General features: G+C 39.5%; 1 protein-coding gene across 2 annotated transcripts in view; it reads right to left on the reverse strand.

Moving 5' to 3' along the window:
* Nucleotides 1-22,625, reverse strand: part of MOB3B (MOB kinase activator 3B) — a 186,988-nt gene that overhangs the window by 144,458 nt on the left and 19,905 nt on the right. Inside the window, exon 1 of one of the 2 annotated variants that reach the window (XM_088018945.1) lies at nucleotides 5,704-5,783. The exons of the other annotated variant lie outside the window; for it this stretch is intronic. The gene's annotated coding sequence lies outside the window, so the exon portion shown is untranslated. Of the gene's footprint in view, nucleotides 1-5,703; nucleotides 5,784-22,625 lie in introns of those variants that run through there. 2 annotated transcript variants of the gene reach the window in all.

The raw sequence follows: 22,625 nt of genomic DNA on the forward strand, positions 1-22,625 counted from the left end.
GAAACACAAACACACACACACACACACACACACACACACACACACACACACACACACACTAGACACACTGTAGTAAAATGCAGAATACTGGAGCCAAACAGAAAGCTGTGAAAGCAACCACAGAGAAAAAGATAGGTTACCAACCTAATAGTGGCAATCAGATCAGCAGCAGACTTTTAATCAGTGACAGAAGTGCCAGAAGATAATGTAATAATACATTCAAAGTGGTAGGAGAAAATCACTGTCAAACTAATACTCTATCCCTAACTAAATTATTGCTCAAATATGGGGCTGAAATAAAGACATATTCATACAAAAAAGGAAGAGAATATCCAATTCATAGACACTCCCTAAAAAAATTAAACAATAACAATGTATTTCAATATGAAGTAAAATAAACTGAGAAAAAAAACCAATGATGAGCAAAGAAGTTAATACATATGGTAGTAAACTTATAAACATCCCTACTGTTTAATTTTTCTTTTTTTTAGATTAAGGAGTAGAGGAGTTATAAACAACTTGGAACTAAAATATTAGGTACAATAACATGGAAGGAGAATTACATTAAAGTATTCTAAGGTCCTTGTGTTGTTTGATATGAGGATAGTGATTCTGAATAATTTTTTAAAAATTTAAAGCTAAGCATGCATATTATAATTTTAGGGAAAATGAGGATGGGGATGAGGGAGAAAATAAGGAATGTATAACTTCCAAAGTAGTAAAGAAGAGACAAAGAGAAAAAAGAATACCCAAATGAGATCTTTACAGACAAATAAAACCAGAAAGAACGTGCCATTAGCAGATATTCATTAAAGGAAACTACAAGAATGTAGTCCAGGTAAAAGACAACTGATCATAGATGTAATACATGTAAGTGGAGATAGAAGAAGAAATTGGGAAGATATGAGAAGATGTAAGATAGACGATCCCATGATATAAGAATTAAAAGGACAGAAAATGGTAAATATAGAGGCAAGTCAATACAAACATTGACTTTTTAAAAAATAAAGGAAACAATGCCTTGTGGGCTTAAAAAATACACAGATTTTTTTCAGCATGGGAATTGGTGGGTCATACATGGGAAGGGTTTTATTCAGAGGAAGGTAAAGATATTGAGCACTTTAGAATCTGGCAAGGTAAAGATACCTGCTAGGTTAAACACTAAAAGAGTAAAAAGACATAACTTTTGGTACAGAAAAAAAAGTAGAGTGAGACAACAAACCTAATAAACCCAGAAGAAGACAAAAAAGGAGAGAAGAAACATAGAAACTGTGGGACAAATAAAAAGCACAAAAGACTTTGTCAAACATGAATTAAAATATATGAGTAATGGTAACAAAAGTAAATCTACCAAATGCTCCAGCTAAAAGATGGTAACAAGTTCAAATGCCTCCTGGGGCAGGTTAGATGACATAAATGAGTAAACAGCAGGTATAGGAAAGCAAAGCTCAAATGAAACGGTAACTGATGACTTCTCGGGGTCAGGGAAACAATAGGGTGCAGTGGGGTCTGGGGTAAACTGGTGAGCATATCTGTCTAAAGAAGGCAGCTCTCACAGATTGTTGCCATGTGCAAATACAAATCCAGTGTCCTGTAGATCAACCTCCCAACAAAGATGGAAATTCAGTTTTGTGGCAAATCTGATTTTTAAACATAGGCTACTAATCTTTTTAAAAGCATACTGAAAAGCAAAAGGGTAAGAAAATGCTATCCATCCACTGGATGGAAGGAAAAAAGATAAACAGGCAAAAAGCATGGTGAATAAAATGCAAAAACAGAAACAGAAAATAAAAGAAAAAAACGGGCGCCTGGGTGGCTCAGTTGGTTAAGCGACTGCCTTCGGCTCAGGTCATGATCCTGGAGTCCCGGGATCGAGTCCCACATCGGGCTCCCTGCTCAGCAGGGAGTCTGCTTCTCCCTCTGACCCTCTTCCCTCTTGTGCTGTCTATCTCTCATTCTCTCTCTCAAATAAATAAATAAAATCTAAAAAAAAGAAAAAAGAAAAAAAGAAAAAAAGAACAACCCTTGCAAACCCGTGAACATGAATGGAAGTGATGGCTTATACTCAAACGCCACCGTGATCCCCACCCTGTAATTTCCACCCTGTTCAACCTTATCATTTGGCTGAAGAGACGTAACATTAAAGGATGGGAAAAACACTGAATAATCCACACATAAAGTACATGGAGCCCAGTGGTCACTCAAAACTCAAAATAATGTTTGGATGTTTGTTCCATCAGTTCTGCTTATAGCAAGTCTCCTTCCGGGCTTCATGGATACCTAGGCTTCTCTAGCTGTTAATAAAAAACAGTGATGTTAAAAAATGCCTGAAAGGGGGCGCCCGGGTGGCTCAGTCGTTAAGCGTCTGCCTTCGGCTCAGGTCATGATCCCAGGGTCCTGGGATTGAGCCCTTCATCGGGCTCCCCGCTCTGCGGGAAGCCTGCTTCTCCCTCTCCCACTCCCCTTGCTTGTGTTCCCTCTCTCGCTGTTTCTCTCTGTGTCAGATAAATACATAAAATCTTAAATAAAAAAAAAAATGCCTGAAAGGACAGAGAGGAGGAAGCCGAGAAAGGAAAAAAAGAACCAGCAATATTCACCTTCTGTTACTCTGAGTCTATTATTTGAGCCAGGTCCTGGAATGCCAGTTTTTCCCATGGTCTATGACGGGGAGGTCCCACGTATTCAAGCATGGCTTCGAAGGCCTTTCAGCCCAGGTCCCTCTGAGCCCCTGCCTTTACACCTTCACCCAGGCCAGTGCCCCTGTCAGGATGCCTTCACCTCCCCCTCCACATTTCAGACCAAATCCACTCCCAAGGGAAGTATTCTCTGAAGGTTGCTTGAGGTTCCAGACACAATCCCTGTATGAGGAATGTACCACATCACTATTTTTAAACTTAGCTGGGCTCTGCAAAAACATGTGTAATGAGACAAAGAAAATTGGGCTCATGATAATTCCAGAAGGCATGAGGGGTAAGTGGGTTGGCCTCATGGGGCTGCTGCAGGCCAAGGATGCAACCATGATGGGGACTGGACTCCTTTTTTTTTTTCCTAGAGGGTCTTGCCCTGTGAACAGGCCTCTTGCCAAAGCTGTCTTATCCATTGCAAAGCAGAGCTCCAGTGCCTATGGTCTAATCTCCTTACAGGGTGTACATAACGATTTGAAGCCTTAAAAGAGATTACTGTCTCCAGAATACAAAGAGAAAAACACAAAAATTAACATATATATAATGTTTATATCTTTAATTATTAAATCTAGTATTCAAAGATATTTTATTCTATGTGAAAACAATTGGTAGGTTAAATTTCTCCCTTTTTAAGAACACGTGACTGAATGACTCCTTAGAAATCAGAGCCAATCAAACTTGAATGAGTAACTTAAGAGTCAATTTCAAAAAGCAACTTGTAAAAATGCTTTTCATTTCTTGCAGCAAAAGTTACATTTAATGTGGGGTGTGGGTGCATGTGGATATGTTCGGTATGCGTGTGGGCAGAAGGAAGTCATGAAGACCGGGACCTGTGTTCAGCTGGAGGGGACAGAGACAGTTGGTGGAACCTGACATGGTGCAGGGGGACACAGCAGAGGGCTGGTCCCTCCTCTGCTCCCCACCTCTCAAGAAATCATTAATAAAACGAAAGACCCGGGAAAATGTTGATTTCCACTGGATTTGTTGTAGATATGGCAAGAGGCTAATACTTGGAGTCCAGGTTGGATTCTGAGTGGAAATGAGACCGCACGATTCAGGAGCAGGGGTAGAGAACAAAAGCTGGGCCAGAGCAGGGATGAGGGGGGCAGAGAAGCAAAAGAGTAGCCAGAGCAGGGGTGAGGGGCCATGTTGAACTTGCAGTGCCAGGAACTGGGGTTTGGACTAAGTTCTACCTAAGTCTTTGAGGGGCAGGGATGCCCCAAGTGAGAGATGTTACCTGCATTTCATAACATAGGCTTTTCTAAAAATGCACAACTTGTCAGGATTGTCTGGGGCTAAGGATGGGTGAAAATAGAAGTGATCAAAGTCCTTCATAAGGGCTTCCTTCAGACAAAAACATTAGTTAAGGAGATGAGGGGGAAGGGCTAGTCAAGAGCTCTTCAGAAGACCTTGATCCTCCCAGGGTTTCCTCAAAAGTCTGCTGCCTATCAGGTAGGTGGAGGTGAGAAGGTAGTCTCTGTGCTTCTAGTTATAATGGACCAATATTAAAACAACAAAAGAAACAAAACAGAAACCTGGGAGGGACAGGAAACCATAGGAAGTGCACATTTCTCCCTGCACAAAGCTGATGGGTGGGAAGCCGTAAGCAGAGAGCAGACTAAAGTACATTATTCTGAGCTTGTTTCTACTTTAAATAAAAAAGTAGTTAACCTACTCTAGCTTACTTTTTTATTACAAAGTTAGTCTCCAATCTGGAAGTCACTCTAACCCGTCCACATTAAAGGGTTACCGTGAAGTCTCCACAGGCAGTGGTCCCAGGATGGTTCCCTTCTATTTGCTCCAGATGTTATTCCTGCTGCACTGCAGGTGTGCCCACCTCCAGAGCCCTGCACCTGCCCCATGGACTCAAAGGTTGCACATATTAACTCCTCTGACTCCACCTGCCCATCTCTCATCTCTTTTTCTCTCTTTCACACACACACACACACACACACACACACACACACACACACACACACACACACCCTCAGGAATCCACACAATCCTGGGCTTTTCTGTAGGGGCTCATATCCAGGCATCAGGCTCAGCAGGGTACGAGCGAGCAAATACATCCACACAACCAGGTCCAGGTCCCCACCTTGGATAAGCGAGCCTTGGACTCTGACACATTCAGTGACAGTGACCATGATACCTCAGTTAATGGAAACTCTGACAACACATCAACTACCCTGGAAAACTGGCCTTGCCACTATTTTTAAACAGACCACTCATCTGAGGTCTAAACCAGAGCTTCCCATTGCCAGGTGGACAGTTTCAACAGGATGTCTCACTGGCATCCAACCTAAATACTGATAAAATATTAATAACAATAAGGGTCATAGCAAATACTCCTATATATCACTTACTCTATACTATTAACTATTGCTAACCATGTAAGTACAAACTTGCTGAGCTGATACTCAAGACTCTTTACAATAAGAGGGTAAAAAAAAACCCCACATTTAATTTATTCAATGAGTATTTCTTGAGTGCCAGCTACATCAGGCTGGGTTTGCTCTAGTGAACAGACATGATTCTTAACTTAATGGAGCTTAGAGTCTGGTGAGGGAGAAGCCATTAAACACACACACACACACACAGCACAGAGTTACAAATGGTCTGTATGCTAAGAATAACAAGAGCAAATGTTGTAAGTGTAGACAAGGGGTAAGGGCTAGTTTGGATGGTGGGCCTGGGGTTCTGGTTCAGATTCAGTGCCCCAAGCATCATGGAGGCGATGAATAGAAATAATTTCTGGTATCTTGGGCAGTCATGTCCCAAATGAACAGAAGCCTAACTGGATCGAGCAAAATGGATGCTGGTCCTGTGGCATCTACGAGTCAGGGTTTCTTATTTGATTATAACTTTTACCTGGCACCCAAGGCCCCACATTCTGACTACAGCCTAATTTTCCAGGTTTATGTTAGTCTTGCTCTTCTAGAGGTGAGGAGCAGAAAGCCACCCAGGCTAGTGTAGGGGGAGGAGTGGTGCTTTTAAGAATGTGAAGGCAGTGGGGTACCTGGGTGGCTCAGTCCGTTGAGCGTCCGACTCTCGCTTTTGGCTCAGGTCATGGTCTCAGGGTCCTGGGATTGAGCCCTGCGTCAGGTTCCACACTCAGCGTGGAATTTGCTCAAGATGCTCTTTCTCTAAAATAAATAAAGTCTTAAAAAAAAAAAGGACGTAAAAGCAATAAGGAAAACATGAGTTTTGTGTGGATCTAAATGGGAGATAAAGTAGGATTTGGCCTTATGTAAACTGGAATGACAGCCAAGGTAGCTAAGAGTCCTTAGTGTTGGGAGACAATTCTCCACGGTGTTTCTACAAGTCTTATACCAGACTATCTTTTCTGGGACGTTTGCCTTAGCAAACAGCCTAGGAGACTAGAGATAGTATCCCTCTCCAGATCACAGGGCACATTTGTTTCCTGATTAGCATAGTAAAGACAGGGAAAATCCCCAACCCAAAGATCTGTTTGCATTATCTAGGGTAATAAATATAACGGCACTGTTTCTGGAAAGGAGGATTGGCAGGTCCCCCTATAAAACTGGGGGTTTCCTAAGCTCAGTGTGGCTCACTGTGAAACAGAACCCTGTGTGCTCAGTACCCACCTGGGCCCATGTCCACATCTACCCATGGGACTCGGAGAGGAGGGGAGAACTGATGTGAACATAAAGCTCATACTGCTTGTCGTGCCATGAGTAATCAACTCTCTAGATGCATTTGGGCTCATTGGTCTGGTCCATCAATCAATTACCTTCCCACTCTAAGCTGATCACTTGACCTGTAGGAGCAGGGGTCTGGTGATCGTCACTCTTGAGTCTGCTGTTAAAATGACTCAACTATTTCCACAGGTTCTCCACGTATATCTTTCTCACTCTGATGCTCTGTATCTTTTTCTCTGCCTTTCAGTTTGGTTTCTGCCTTCTCTTAGGTTGGTTCACTCATGACCTCTTCTGTGCAGGCTCTAGCTTTTTTTTACTACTCTGTGTTCATCTCTACTTCCAGATGAGAGAAATGACCTATTGAGCCAACTTGTCTCAGACTGGACAGAGATTTCCAAGCCAGGTCAGTCCATAGGCCTGTCAATACACACAGTGGCTTCCTTTGAGTTTGGTGCAGATTATTCACCTGCTGTCTCCCAGCCTCACACTGGCCCTCCTATACTTTGCTCGATATTGCCCCTGGGGCTGGAAGTCTGCAAATGCTTTTCCCAACCTTCCTTACCAACTGGTTTCCTATCCTATTGTGGGAGGGATGGGAGGCAGAAGATGGAGAGTATCCAGTGGAATAAAGACAAAATCTTCCTGCGTTTAGCTCAACAGTGTGGCAGCTGCTGGAGCAGCAGAGTCAGGTGATTTAGAAATCTAACCTCCGCAGATAGCATGGTACACTACAGACGTAACTTTTTACAGAGATTCAAGACTGGTGTCATGTCTGTCGAGGGTTCACAATGCACCCACTGAGTAGCCCTGACTTAATCACACGGGACACTCCTTTGCATACCCAGCAGAACACCATGACATGTGTTTGGCTCACAGGGGGAAATGTGGCTTACGGGACACACATTTCAAGGCTGCCAGTGACGGCTTATCTCGTGCTAGGGCCAAGAGTGCTAGTAGAGAGCTATAACCATCCCATGGCAGGGGCTCAAAATTGTTCCTACTTATTCTGGAAGGATGGGTAATTTGTACAGACTACAATGGTGAGACATGATGTTTCAAATGATCATGGCTGGTGCAGATTTTAGATAACTTCGGTTCCCATCCTCATTTTGGAAAACTTGGATGTTGCCACTGGGTTTTCTTTCCAGCCATTTGGGGCTCATTTTTCAGCTTTTCTCTGCTGTTTCATACTCACACGTATCTTTTTGCCCTAGCACAGCCTTTTGTTGACAGTATTCCCTTTTACTTCTCTTTCACTTGTGGTTTTCTCCCCTTGTCATTTAAGAATTCTCAGCTATGCACAGAAATCCAACCGAAGCCTTTTGTGTGGGGGATTCCCAGGCAGTTCTGAAAGCAGTAGATGCCTCTGCAAAGGCTTCTGTCAGACCTTAAACCTATACCCAACAGCTGCTAATCCTGGGCTCTCATGCTTAAAGGCAGTAAAATGGACTTAAGTCAAAAACAAGTGTGGTGGGGTTAACTCATCTTGAACTCAAGCCACTTTTGCCTTGAAACTTACCCCAAAACACTAAGCTCATTGCTCTTATCATGGGAAGAGAGGAAGACTATATTGCTGGCATAGAATTCTGCTTACATTGGAGGTGGTGAGGCGTGGATTTCCCTAATCAGCAGATAAATGCAAACTCTGTCTATATGGGTGGGGTGGGGGTTGGAAGGTGGCATGCAGGGTCCCAGAGCTGCAAGTGAAAACACAAATTTCCCTAGCTGGGAATAGGCCCCTGGAAAGGGAACCGCCACACCTGATAAGAAAAGAATCTATTTCCTTTTTGTCCAGGAAGGCATTTAGTCTGCTACCATACAAGTAATGTCCACCTATCAAAGAATACACTATATTCTCTACACTCTCAACACAGATGCATCTATAAAACAGTCACATAGGTATTAAAAAGACCTGAAAATCTGTTTTATGTTGCTTATGGATTCAGTCATATATAGTAGGAAAAAAATGCAAGGGATCAATGCTTACCAACTGCAAGACAGTTGTTACCTCTGGAGATGGAAGGAGTAGGAAAGAATGGGTGTATAGCTCTAGGTGTATCTGTAATGTTTTATTTCTTTAATAAAAAAGAGATCTAAAGCTTATGCAACAAACTATTTACCTCTGCAAGATCTAGGTAGTGTGTATTTCTGTTTGTGGTATAAATAAAACATGAGAAATGGGGACTAAACAGTGGGATTCCCCAAGTTATGCTCTTCCCTTTAAGTCTTGGAAGGTGAGGTCAGTAGACAAATGTATTAGAGAACAAAATCAAAAACAGACACACAACTGTTTCAAAAATTCTTTGGGAGTAATATCACCCATCCTCCATACTGAGTTGAGTAGCCCTGACTTAATCACACGGGACTTAATCACACGAGTGATCTTTCTAAAGCACAAATCTGATCAAGGCCCATGCTCAGAGTCCTCAAGGGCTCTCCATTGCCTTCATAACATATCCGAAGTGCTTCACCACAGCCTAGAGGACCCACCCTGACCTGGACTCAATGCCACCACACTCACTCCTTTGAACTCAATACCCAATTCAGAATATACCTCTTAGGTGCTCCAAGAGCACCATTCTCTGACTGCTAGGCCTTTGAGCATGCTGCACCCTGTCTGCCTTGAGCTCTGTCCTCCTCTGACCCTCCCTGACCCCTGTTCTTGGCTCCCTCCTACTCATCTTTCAGATCCAAGATTAGACCCCTCTCTGGGAAGCTATACTTGTCCCTGAGTTAGGGATCCTCTCTCTGTATCCCCCATATCATAACTCTTATCACAATGGATAAGATGAACATCTGCCAACCACCTGGTTGTTTCCGCCCCCCGCCCCCCCCCCAAGAGAGGGAGCTCCCTGTCAGGAGGGACTGTATTTTGCTGTCCTCTGGATGCCTAGCACATGGTGTAAAGCCTGGCACCCAGAACCTTCGTAAATATTTGTTCATGAGTGGGAGAGTGGATAGTTAGTGGATAAATGAATGAATCTAGAAATGGGACTAACCAACTCTCCTAGTCACTTCTAGTCCAATGTCAAGGGATCCAAAAATCGGTTTATTTTCTGACAAACATAAAAAACTTAGTGAAAATTTTCAGCCAGTTTTTGATTTCTTAAAATCATCACTTTTTAGTTAATTAATCAAATCTAGCAGACCAGGTTAAAAACCATCACAGGATTATTCAAAGCAAGGATTATTCAAACCTGGTAAAGATTCGGGCAAAGAATACAGTAACATTTTATGAATTTATTATCATAATCAGCTCCCAATGATTATTGATTCTTTAAAGTATAATAAGACATTAGGACTGATAGCATACCAAGAAAGATCAAAAGAGGTAATTTGCCTCTTTTGCCCACCATTGTGAAATGGCAATCTGGCCAAACATTTCACTACACTGACACATTTCCCCTCTGCACTGTACACACAAGATATCACCTAGCTGGGTGTCTGCAGACCTGGTCCCCTTGTTTAAGGTCTTTGTCTAAATGTTGAATTCCATGGTGCTGCTTTAATACCATATGGTCCAACCCCCTTACTCCAGATGAGGAAAATGAGGCCCATGCCTGCAATGAACAAACTAGGTAAAGAAGACCTACTCTCCATCAGTAGATCCTGGGGAGAGAAAGATGAATGAGAGACAGCCCCTGCCCTGAGGTGCTCATGGTTTAGCAAGGGAGGTTTAGCCCTACATACACACATAGATACACAAATCACAATGACATATTAAAAGATTACCATTAAAAAATGAGTGTTTGTAGAATTATGAGTTTGCTCATAATGGAAAAAGCCACTAACAGTATTTAAGAGAGGGGCTCAAGAAAAGCTTCTCAGAGGAGATGAGATTTGAACTTGGTCATTTAAAGAAAAGTAGGAGTTTGCCTGGTGGGAGACAAGGAAGGGCATTCAGGGTAGAAGAAACAGTGTATGCAAAGGCATGTGGTGGGAAAGAGCTTGATCAGGCTAGTATAACTTGGGGGATGGCAGTAAGGAATGGGACAGGAAGTCTAAAGAGATTACATGATTTGCCCAAAGGTCCCACAGGGCAATAGCTCCAGGGCCCACTTAACCAGGTTTTTTGACTCTCCGTCCAGTACTCTTTTCACTAGAACTCAATGCCTTTATTTCCAATGAAACGTAACCATGTGAAAGTAGAATCATTTTTTTATAAATGCCTTCAGATGCTGGGAGCACAATGGGAACTTCAAGGGGAGGTCACTTGGAAGCAAAAAAAGGAAATTAGTAGGTGAATTGACAGGTATGTACTCATTGCTATTTTGTTCATTGTTTTCTGGCTGTTTTATAGTTTTTCTCTGTTCTTTTCTTCTCTTGCTCTCTTTCCTTGTGGTCTGATGAGTTTCTTTAGTGTTATGTTCAGTTAGATTCTTTTCCTACTATCTCTTGTGCATCTACTATAGGATTTTGCTTTGTGGTTACCATGAGGCTTACACAGACAGCCTACATACATGTATATATATACTCTATTCACTCTGAATAGCTAGCAACTTAAGTTTGAAAACATTCTAAAACTATTTTTATACTTCCCATGTGATGTTTTTGATGTCACATTTTTAATTTTGTGTATCCCTTAACTGATTATTGTAGTTACCATTATTTTTACTACTTTTGTCTTTTAACCTTCATACTAGCTTTATAAGTGATTAATCCACGACATTCCCTATATATTTACCCTTACCCGTGAGATTTATGCTTTCATATGTTTTCCTGTTACTAATTAATGCTCTTTCTTTTTAGCTTAAAGAAGTCCTTCAACATTTCTTGAAAGGTCAGTTTAGTGGTGATGAACTCCTTTAGCTTTTGGTTGTCTAAAAAACTCAATCTCTCCTTCAATTCTGAGTGATATCCTTGCTGGGCAGAGTATTCTTGATTAGAAATTTTTTCCTTTCAGTACTTTGAATATGTCATGTTACTCCCTTCTGGCCTGCAAAGTTTCTGCTCAGAAGTCAGCAGATAATCTTATGGGGTTTCCCTTGTACATAACAAGTTGTTTTTCTCTTGCTGCTTTCAAGATTCTCTCTATAACTCTTTAATTATAGTGTGTCTTGGTGTGGATCTTTTTGGGTTTATCTTATTTGGAACTCTCTGTGCTCCCTGGACCTGGATTTATGTTTCCTTCCTCAGGTTAGGAAGTTTTTAGTCATTATTTTTCCAAGTAAGTTTTCTGCCCTTTTCTCTCTCTTCTCCTCTGGAATCCCTATAATGGGAATATTACCCTTGATGGTGTCCCACGGGTCCCTTAAGCTAAAAAATCTTCAATTTTTTAAAATTCTTTTTTCTTTGGTAGGCTCTGTCCGGGTAAGTTCTACTGCCCTGTCTTCTGGATCACTGATCTGGAAGGTAGATTATAATAACTACAACAACAACCAGAACCAAAAGATTATTTATCAAAGCCCCAAATAGCACATCATATAGCCATTTTTTTTTAGATTTGTATTTATTTGAGAGAGAGAATGAGATAGAGAGAGAGCATGAGAGGGGGGAGCATCAGAGGGAGAAGCAGACTCCCCGCTGAGCAGGGAGCCCGACGTGGGGCTTGATCCCAGGACTCCAGGATCATGACATGAGCCGAAGGCAGTCGCTTAACCAACTGAGCCACCCAGGCGCCCTTTATAGCCATTTTTTTTTAAATTTAGAAAATAAAGTATACCAGGACAAAGGAAAATCAAAATAAAAGTAATAATAATTGCAAAAACGTGTTCCTAGTACTTTACACTTCTAAAATCTTTTATATATTATTTCATCACAAGAATAATTAATTATATAGAATGAAAAATATTAATATGTATTCCATGACTAAAAAGAACAAGATATATTATTTTTTAATATTTACTTTTTTTTTAGAGAGCAAGAGAGAGCATGAGTGGGAGGGGTGGAGCAAGGGAGAGAGAGAATCTCAAGCCAACTCCACGCTGAGTGTGGACCCCAGTGCAGGGCTTAATCTCATGACCCTGAGATCATGACCTGAGCTAAAACCAAGAGTCAGATGCTTAACTGACTGCACCACCCAGGCCCCCCAAGATATAGTATTTATAACTGTTCATTTGAGGTTATCACTGAGTCAAAATACAAAATAGATGCCTTCATGCAGAGCGATTTGGCGCCAATTCCACATTAACCAGAAGGTTAGAAAAACAGAAAACAGAAGTATATTTATGCTATTTATTAAGGTAGATAATCTTTTCCTTTCAAGTGGTAGGGTCTTTGAAGTTGTGTAAGAGAGCAAAGGAATAGGCATAGAGAAATGAGGGCAGCATACTTTCATTTTTTTAGTTTTTGTTATTCTTTTTTTTTAAGCGGCCATCAATGTAATATAGACTGCTATGTGCAGAAGATGTTACATACAAACCTAATGGTAACCAAAAATCAAAAACCAGTAATAGATATGCAAAGAATAAAGAGAAAGATATATCATTAAGAAAAGCGAACAAACCATGAGAGCAAGAAAATAAAGGATCAGAGAAAATCTACAGAAACAACAACAAAACAAATAACAAAATGGCAATAAATACATATCTATCAATAATTACTTTGAATGTAAATTGACTAAACACGCCAATAAAAAGACATAAGGTGCCAGAGTGGTTAAAAAAAAGCAAAAAGCAAAAAACAAAAACCAAGATCTATCTATATGCTGCCTATAAAAGACTCATTTCAGACTTAAAGTCAACTGCAGATTGAAAGTGAGGGGATGGAGAAACATTTATCATGCAAATGGATGTCAAAAGAAAGCCAGGGTAGCAATAGTTATATGGGACAAAATAGACTTTAAAACAAAGACTGTAACAAGAGACAAAGAAGGGCACTATGTCATAATAAAGGGGACAATCTATAAATATTTAGGCACCCAATATGGAGGCACCCAAATCATAAAATAATTAATAACAAACATAAAGGAAATAATTGATAGTAATATAGTAATAGTAAGGGAACCCCACTTACATTGATGGACAGTCATCCAAACAGAAAATCAACAAGGAAACAGTGGCTTTGAATGACACACTGGATCAGATGGATTTAACAGACATATTCAGAACATTCCATCCTAAAACCTGAGCAGGAAACACATTCTTTTCAAGCACACATAAAACATTCTCCAGAAGAGATCATATATTAGGCCACAAAACAAGTCTCAACAAATTAAAAAAAATCAGTCATACCATGTATCTTTTCTGACCACAATTGCTATGAAACTAGAAATCAACCACAAGAAAAAATCTGAAAAGACCAAAAATACGTGGAGGTTAAATAACATGTTACTAAACAATGACTGGATCAACCAAGATATCAAGGAAGAAATCAAAAATTACATGGAAACCAATGAAAATGAAAACACAATGATCCAAAACCTTTGGGATATAGCAAAAGTGATCCTAAGAGAGAAGTTTATAGCAATACAGGCCTACCTCAAGAAGCAAGACAAATCTCAAATAAACAAAAGAGCTAGAAAAAGAACAATAAACAAAACCTAAAACCAGCAAAAAGAAGGAAATGATAAAGATTAGAGCAGAAAGAAATGATATAGAAACTGAAAAAACAAATCAGAACAGATCAATGAAACCAGGAGTTGGTTCTTTGTAAAGATCAGCAAAACTGATAAACCTCTAGCCAGACTCATTAAAAAAAAGAGAGAGCAGACCCAAATAAATAAAATCACTAAGAAAGAGAAGAAATAAAAACCAACAACCACAGAAATACAAACAATTATAGCAGATTATTATGAAAACCTATATGCCAACAAAATGGACAACCTAGAAGAAATGGATAAATTGTAGAAACATATAATCTACTAAAACTAAAGCAGGAAGAAATTAAAAAATTTGAATAGATTAATTACCAGCAGTGAAACTGAGTCAGTAATCAAAAAACTCCCAACAAACAAAAGCCCAGGACCTACTTTGCAGAGGGTTTTTATCATGAATGGAGTTGAACTTTGTCAAACGCTTTTTCTGCATCTGTTTAAATGATCATAATATTGTTAAAATGTCTATACTACCCAAAGAAATCTTCAGATTTAATGTAATCCCTATCAAAATACCAACAGCATTTTTCACAGAACTAGAACAAACAATCCTAAAATTTGTATGGAACCATAAAAGACCTCGAATAGCCAAAGCAATCTTCAAAAAGAACAAAACTGAGGGTGCCTGGGTGGCTCAGCTGATTAAGTGTCTGCCTTTGGCTCAGGTCATGATCTCAGGGTCCTGGGATCCAGTTCTGTGTCCGTCTGTCTCTCTGCTCGGTGGAGAGTCTGCTTCTCCCTCTCTCCCTGACCCTCCTTCCCGCTTGTGCTCTCTCTCTCACTCTATTATCTGTCTCAAATAAATAAAATATTTTTTTAAAGATTTTATTTATTTGACAGAGAGAAACACAGCAAGAGAGGGAACACAAGCAGGGGGAGTGGGAGAGGGAGAAGCAGGCTTCCTGCACCCTGGGATCATGACCTGAGCCGAAGGCAGATGCTCAACAACTAAGCCACCCAGGCGTCCCCAATAAATAAAATCTTAAAAAAAAAAAAAGAACAAAACTGAAGGTATCACAATTCCAGATTTCAAATTATATTACAAAGCAGTAGTAATTAAAACAGTATAGTACTGGCATAAATTAAAAATAGAGACAAGATAGAATAGAGTAGAAAACCCAGAAATAAGCCCAAAAGTATATGGTATATGGACATTTCTCCAAAACAAACATACAAATGACCAACAGACACATGAAAAGATGCTCAACATCACTCATCATCAAGGAAATGCAAATCAAAACTACAAGAAGGTATCGCCTCACACCTGTCAGAATGGCCAAAATCAGTAACACAAGAAACAAGTGTTTGGGAATGCAAACTGGTGCAGCCACTCTGGAAAACAGTATGGAGGTTCCTCAGAATATGAAAAATGGAACTACCTCATGATCCAGTAATCACACTACTGGGTATTTACCCCCAAAACACAAAAACACTAACTCAAAGGGATACATGCACCCTATGTTTACTGCAGCATTATTTATAACAACCAAACTATGGAAGTAGCCCATGGGTCCATCAATAGATGAATGGATAAAGAATAATATTCACACACTGGAATATTATTCAGCCATAAAAAATAATGAAATCTTGCCATTTGCAACAACATGGATAGAGCTAGAGAGTATGATGTTAAACGAAATAAGTCAGTCAGAGAAAGACAAATACCATATGATCTCACTCATACGTGGAATTTAAGAAATAAAACAAATGAACTTAGAAAAAAAGAGAGAGACACACACACATCAAGAAACAGACTCTTAACTACAGAGAACAAATTGATTGTTACCAGAGAGCAGGTGGGTGGAGGGATGGATGAAATAGGTGATAGGGATTTAACAGTACACTTATCACAATGAAAAAATAAATAAAATAATAATAATAATAGAAATGAGTGCAGCATACTTTTAGAACATTGTAGGTGCTGCAATAATTTTGCCAGAATAAGGCATATTTTCTGCCCAGAAAGAGTCACTATCACTCAATTTAGTTTTGGAGAATAGAGAAAAAGATGTATATCAGGATAAACCACTCTTTTTCAATAATATAGATCAGAAAGATAATTTCTTACAGATTACTATAGGCATTTTCACATTTTAAAAGCACCTTTTATTTTGCATCACTACCTCTACAGGCATAGCTCCTTAAACTTCAGTCTGACATAGCTAAACTGAAATAGTCTCATTTTCCCCTGCTCCAATTGAGAATCCTTGTAGTGAAGAAAAATAAATTTTGCAAGTGAGATTGGAGAGCAGAGAGAGGGATGTCCATGACATATTAAAAGCCAATAGCGGAGTATTTTCTGTAAAACTGAAAACCCTGCATATGCACATGAGTGTGAGGAAGGAGAAAGGTGTGGAACGATGCAAGCCCATCTGTGGAGAAAGTGGGAGGAAGAAGTGGGAAGGAAAATTAAAGGAGAGATTATTAACTTGTCTTCATATAACCTCATAATGTTCACACTTATTACAATGATTGTAAAATGTTACACTTTTCCTTTCATTGAATAGAAAAAAACTTGAAAAGAAAAGCAGATGCCACGAATTAAAAAAAATCTTTTAAAAGTTGATCCAAAAAGCATTCCCTGAGTAAAATACATCCCATAGCAAAGAAACAGTCTTCTTAAGGCCCAGGTTTCTGATAGGTCATCTGCCAGCCAACTATTCCCCAAATGATCCCCCAAGGTGGGGTCTACCTGAAGATTTGCAGAGAAGTAATTCATCTAACATCTAAAACTGTAAATAAGCAGACCAGTGGGATTCGACCACTGACCAAAACTGCCTTCAGGACCTGGCAGCTGCCCAGGGCTTCATGCTAGCAAGTTTAGAGCAATTATTAATTATATTTGGGGCAGAAAATAAGTAACTCCACTTTTAGAGCTGGTTGGGCTTGGTGGACTAAATTTCCATCATGAAACTGACAGATAAAAGGGAACAGTGTAAAGCAAGTGTTCAGGGATAGGTCTCCAGCACTGGGGAGTCTGTGCAGGTACTGCAGGGACAGGAGCAAGGCTTCGGAAGCAAGCAGTCCTGGGTTTATACTCTGGCTCAGCTATTACTTGCTGCCTGGCCTTGGACACATCCCTTAAACTCTGTAAGCTTCTGTTTTCCAATGTACGAAATGGGAATAAGTATTCTTTTCTTGAGGTTACACAGAGAAATGAGTTATACAGGGAAATGAGTAAAATCATGTATTTGAGTCATTGAGGAGCCACACTGCCAAGCAATAGACACATCAAAAGGGAGCTATTATTACTCAATTATTCCAACACTCATTGATGAAGAGTGCACGCTCTCTGCTCACCCTTGCAAGAGCATATATTGGTAATGGTACCTCTCTGATTTACAGAGGGGGAGTTCTAATCACATCACAAAATTTGAATCTTGTTAAAATGCAAATCAGGATTCAACAGGTCTGCATGGGGTCTGAGATGGCTGCGTTTCTAACAAACTGCCTGTGAGACAGAAGGTGCCATAACTGGAGCAGACAGGCTCTAGAAAAAACCCGAAATTAAAATAAGATGAATGAAGCTGAGGGAGACAGAGCAGACTTTGAGGCAGGGCTAGCTGTTCCATCCCTGTGCCTGCACACATCAGTCGCACTTGGCTGGTAGCACTCACCACACTATTAGAATTCTCTCTGTGCCACTGAGCTGTGGTCTCCTTGAGGGCAAGAAGCTCAACCAGCCCAACCTTAACAGCTCCGGGTGTCTGCCGCACTCAACTTAAGACACTCAATTCAGGTACGTGTTAATATGTGAATGAAGGAACGGATACATGAATGTGGTGAATGAATAAAATTCAGGGGAATTGCTATTGGTTGATGTATAAAAATCTAAATGGGTTTGAACTTCATTTTTATTAATTACTGGACCAGCTTCATATATTATTAGTGTTGTTGGTGTTAAGTACTTTATTGAGCTTGATATTCAAGCAAAAGAACCATCAGGAAAGGGCGCCTGGGTGGCACAGTTGGTTAAGCGACTGCCTTCGGCTCAGGTCATGATCCCAGGGTCCTGGGATTGAGTCCCACATCGGGCTCCCCCTGCTCTGTGGGGAGCCTGCTTCTCCCTCTGCCTCTGCCTGCCACTCCCCCTGCTTGTGCTCTCTCTGTCAAATAAATAAATAAAATCTTAAAAAAAAAAAAACCATCAGGAAAGATTAATCTTGGACATTCAGTCTAAACATAAAACATTTCAGAGTTCCCTTTACTGTAACACAAAAACAAAGATCCAGAACTTTCTTTTTTCATGGAAGGTCTCCTGTCCTTAGGAGACCAGTAGCTACAGTTCCCAGGACCTCAGTGGGACATGTCTTACAAAACAATCATGCTGGCAACATATTATAATAATTAGTACAGATTCTCTTCTAAGGCATGTAACAGCTTTATCCCTCTATACTACTCCAATTTATAGATTTCCTAAGTGATTAAGAATCACTAAAGACAAACAAAAAACCTTCATTGCTTTTATGACAAAATATAGTGAATTTTCCAACTGGGGTTTCACGCTGGCATCAGGTTGTACAATCAAGTCATGTAATCTTTACATGGTTAGTCTTACTGCATGGACAAGAGGAGGTTACATTTGCCAAGCTGCCTACTAGAATCACCACCAGTTTTACTGCTAGGAATTAGGGACCTTGTTAAATTCAGAGGGACCACTGAAAATTTAAGTTTCATTAGACAACAGCAGGAAGCATCTGTCCATATTTGACCTATTTATGCAACATGATTCTTTTGACCAGAGCCTTAAGTTCTAATTCAGTTGGTCAGGTCAGGGCTTGTGTTCCTATAGCTCTTTTGCTGCAAATCGGGACACTGCATAGAAACAGTACAATATCTACTTCTAAACCTCTCCAGATATGTTTAAAATTTTAGCTCTGTAGCCTAAATATTTAAAAATAGGGTGTGGTTACTGTGCTTCATCTTCTCAAGAGAATAATGACTCCAATAAATACGGTGCATTACATTTATAAGAGAGGAACTGTAATTGGATGTGCTTTAAAATTTAGCTCTGACTTAAGTCACCCCAGGTAGTTACAACATATTAGTGTTTGTCAGTAAAGGAATTTACCTGTTCTGAACTGCATCCTTCTCAGCAAAGTGGCCTACAAAACACACTCTCCCTGGGCTTCTGGAGAACTTTAAAATCATTCTTTAATTAACATTGTCAGCACCCCTATGGCCTCATTATGCTGTCATTATTAAGTATTTTATTTTCTTAGTCCCAAGAGTTCTCAAAGCAAATAAATGTTCCCCAGCTGACTTTTATGTTTTCTTACAGAAGAGCTGGTCTTCCATTCATGATATAAAACAAATGTTAATTAGGATGATGGTTAAGATGGCCTAGGCTTTTTCCAAACATTTTCCTATAAACCAAGAAACTTAAATGGTTGTCTTTTTCACAGAGTAAAAATATCTGGGTTAAAAAAAAAATCTAGGTAAAAGCAGCTAAAGAATATTGAGAGCAGCTTCCCAAAAAGACATCCTCAGAAAAGTTCCCTATTTAGAGCTCCCATAAAATGCCATTGGGAGGTTTATTCAGTTCCTTCAACCTTCCTAGGGGTCACCATAAAGCCCAATTATACCTTTTGACCTATAAATTACCTCTGGGAATTTTTCCAAAGGAAAAATCATAGATGTGCACAAAGCTTGGATGTGAAAAACCTATCTTACTAAAAATAGATCAATCATGGAGTACCCATAAATGTAATTCTACAGAGATATTTTAAAAGCTTTAATACAATAACTAAAGATATGGAAATATTTATGACTTAGTATTACACTTCAACAAGTAGACGATAAAAGAGCATGTCTAAAATTATCTCAATTTCCTAAAAAAGTATACATACATGTTTTACTGAAAAGAAACTCAAAAGTTAACAATAATTAGATGGTAGAATAGGGTAATTTTAAATTTTGAATTTTTGTAGTTTTATTTTCTATACTAAATATGTATTCCTTGGGTAATTAGAATATAAAATGTTTTCCTCATTTTTTTCTCTTATGACATGAATATAGCATTCATACATGTGGAACTAAATAATCACCAGATTAGTAGGAAATAAACAAAAATAAATAAAGACCAGTGAACATAAACTTAACTTACTATGTAAATTTGGCATTAACTTGTTATATTTAAATAAATTCCTCCCAGGAGACTCTACCAACCATCTCCAGTTTCTACTAGCTGATCTTTTTTCTGAAACAGTTCAATGATTCTTAGAAATCCAAATGAAAATCCCAGACAGACAAGGAAATAAAATGTGCAAAGGAAGTTAGCCTTGGCCGTGTGCAGAGAGGTAGAAACCATGAATATGAATGGATGGAGGTTTAGGACAACGGGATAATGAAAGAGGGAAATACTATTCAGATGACAGCTGCCAGCTCAGTCCCCCGACTGTCACTCCCCTGCTGCCCGCCCCCCCCTCTTACTCCCCTCCCCTGCCTTTATTCCCAGCCCAGGAACGTTGTTGAGCTTGTAGCCTTCGTGGAGTTCTCACACTCCAAAAGCACAGAGGATAAAAGGCCACTGTGTTGAAAGCTTGTGCCTCACAGAGTAACAACAGTGCTAAAAGTGCTTAAGAATACGTTGTTACTTTTCATATCAATCACAGCCTTGGCCAAGCTACTCTCCAATCTACTGGGAGGTACAGGGTGAGCATTGTTTAATTGGCTTTGGGAATCTTATGAGCTGTGCTAGACCATTAATTAGAGGAGTTGCTAGAGTAAGCGTGTGGTATGTGTATGTTGGGAGGGGAGGGCTGGTTATGCCACAGTCTTTTGCAAATGCATCTTTGGACAAACCCGTAGAAAAAAGTTAGAACTAACTTCTTAGGAAATAACAGTTCAAGGCAGCAGTACCGTAACTCTTCCTGCAGGTATCTAATCTCTTTGAATACAAATACCACTTAATGATGCCTAAATTATTTATTCTCAATGCCAGAATTTTCCTATCTAGGCCAAGGGAGAAAACTGATTTGTAGAATCAGGGTCTCATACTCAAGTGTGTTGAGCTGTCAGGCAGAGAGGAAGAGACAAATATTGCTGGGGCACACGTACCATTTAAGGGGGGCAGTTACTCAGCACTGGCAGCTGTTGCTTATGTGGGGATAAAACCTAGCAATGCTGGATTTTCTGATTTTTATTCTCTCTCTCTCTCTTTTTTTTTTAATTTATTTATTTATCTTAGAGAGCACGCAGGAACAGGAGGGGCAGGGGGAGAGAGACAGAAATTCAAGCAGACTCGCCCTGAGTGCAGAGCCCCTCAGGGTGAGGGTTCCGGGGCTTGATCTCAAGACTCTGAGATCACGACCTGAGCAGAAAACAAGAATCAGTAGCTTAATCGACTGAGCCACACAGGCGTCCCTGATTTTTCAAGAGTAACTGGCAATCTTAATTTTTATGTGAAGTCTCCATGTTTCTAGAGGTTGACAACTAAAAAGAAAAATCGGTGCTTTCTATGAACAAATAAAACATCTGAGGGCCAAAATAGACTACCAGGATGTAACCCTCTGATTCAAAGAATAAGATCTTAAACAGGATTTTTAAAGTGCATGTTACTAAATTTATCTGTATATGCATCAATTACCATCCAGAAAATGGACTAGAAAAGAATCATGAATTTAAATTTTAAACTGACCAATTTACCCTAATCAAGTTCCTAAATTCATTTGGGGTGTGTTTTCCTCCTTTTATTAAAATATGAGTAATGTACTAGAGTTTTACAATTTAAAGATTTTATTGGAAAAAAATAAAGATTTTACTTGAGGATTTAAACAGGCAAATGCACTTATTTTTACAACTCAGAGCTACTGCTAATAATTTATTTCTTTTGTGTGTGAAAAGGCTAAGGAACAAAGCAAAATCACATCTAAGCCAGGGGATGAGGCTGGAATCCAAGAACCCTGTCTCCTTATGATTCAACAATCAAATAAAAACCTTCTCTAAAGTATGACTAAGAAAGCAAGCCTATTAACACGTTAGGCTTATAAAGCAAGTAATCATGTAAACGAATCACTATTCTAATAGTTCCAGCAAGATGAACTCAGGGTCCTCATTTAAAGCACATGGGAAGGAAATGTGTCAGGTTAAGACATCTTTATCTAATAACTGGAATATTAATCACATTTAATCCAATGTACATTTTCAGAGGAATAATTCCACCATTCACTGTCCAACTTTAATAAACAGTTGTCTAGGACACTTTAATATTTACTAATTTGCTTTCCACCCATGCCATTTCTCGTTAGAATGGCAACATCCAGTTTGTGAGGGAAATGAGTCATATTACGCCACTATCCTACCTTCCAAGGGACAAGTTAAAGCAGGAAATGAATGGCTTTGTGTGTGTGTGTGTTTGTCGGTACAGGAAAACAGTGCATTCTAACACCGAAGGATTTCAACTTGGGGGCATAATTTTTTTTTAGATATTGTTTACAACTTCAGGGCTGTCTCATATCAGACAGAATTATAATTTTACCATTCAGTTTCATTTTGAACTGATTCACAATATACAGGTATCTCTAAATGTTTGTGAATTTTTCACCTAAAAATCAACCTTTTAATTAGTCTTATACAGAAAATCTCAACTTAGATTTCTGTCTTTTACACCTAACAACTGCATCTTGTTCTTAAATGCTGTGGCATTCTTGACTAGACCTCAGAACTATGAAAAACTTCCAAATAATAATTTAAAAAATCCCCATTAAAGTGAGATGACGAGAAACCAGAAATCCAGAACTGAGG

Source organism: Eumetopias jubatus, unplaced genomic scaffold, assembly GCF_037043125.1.
Source record: "Eumetopias jubatus isolate StellerSeaLion01/CBP00866 unplaced genomic scaffold, mEumJub1_p1.0 scaffold_15, whole genome shotgun sequence".
Taxonomy (NCBI): Eukaryota; Metazoa; Chordata; class Mammalia; order Carnivora; family Otariidae; genus Eumetopias; species Eumetopias jubatus.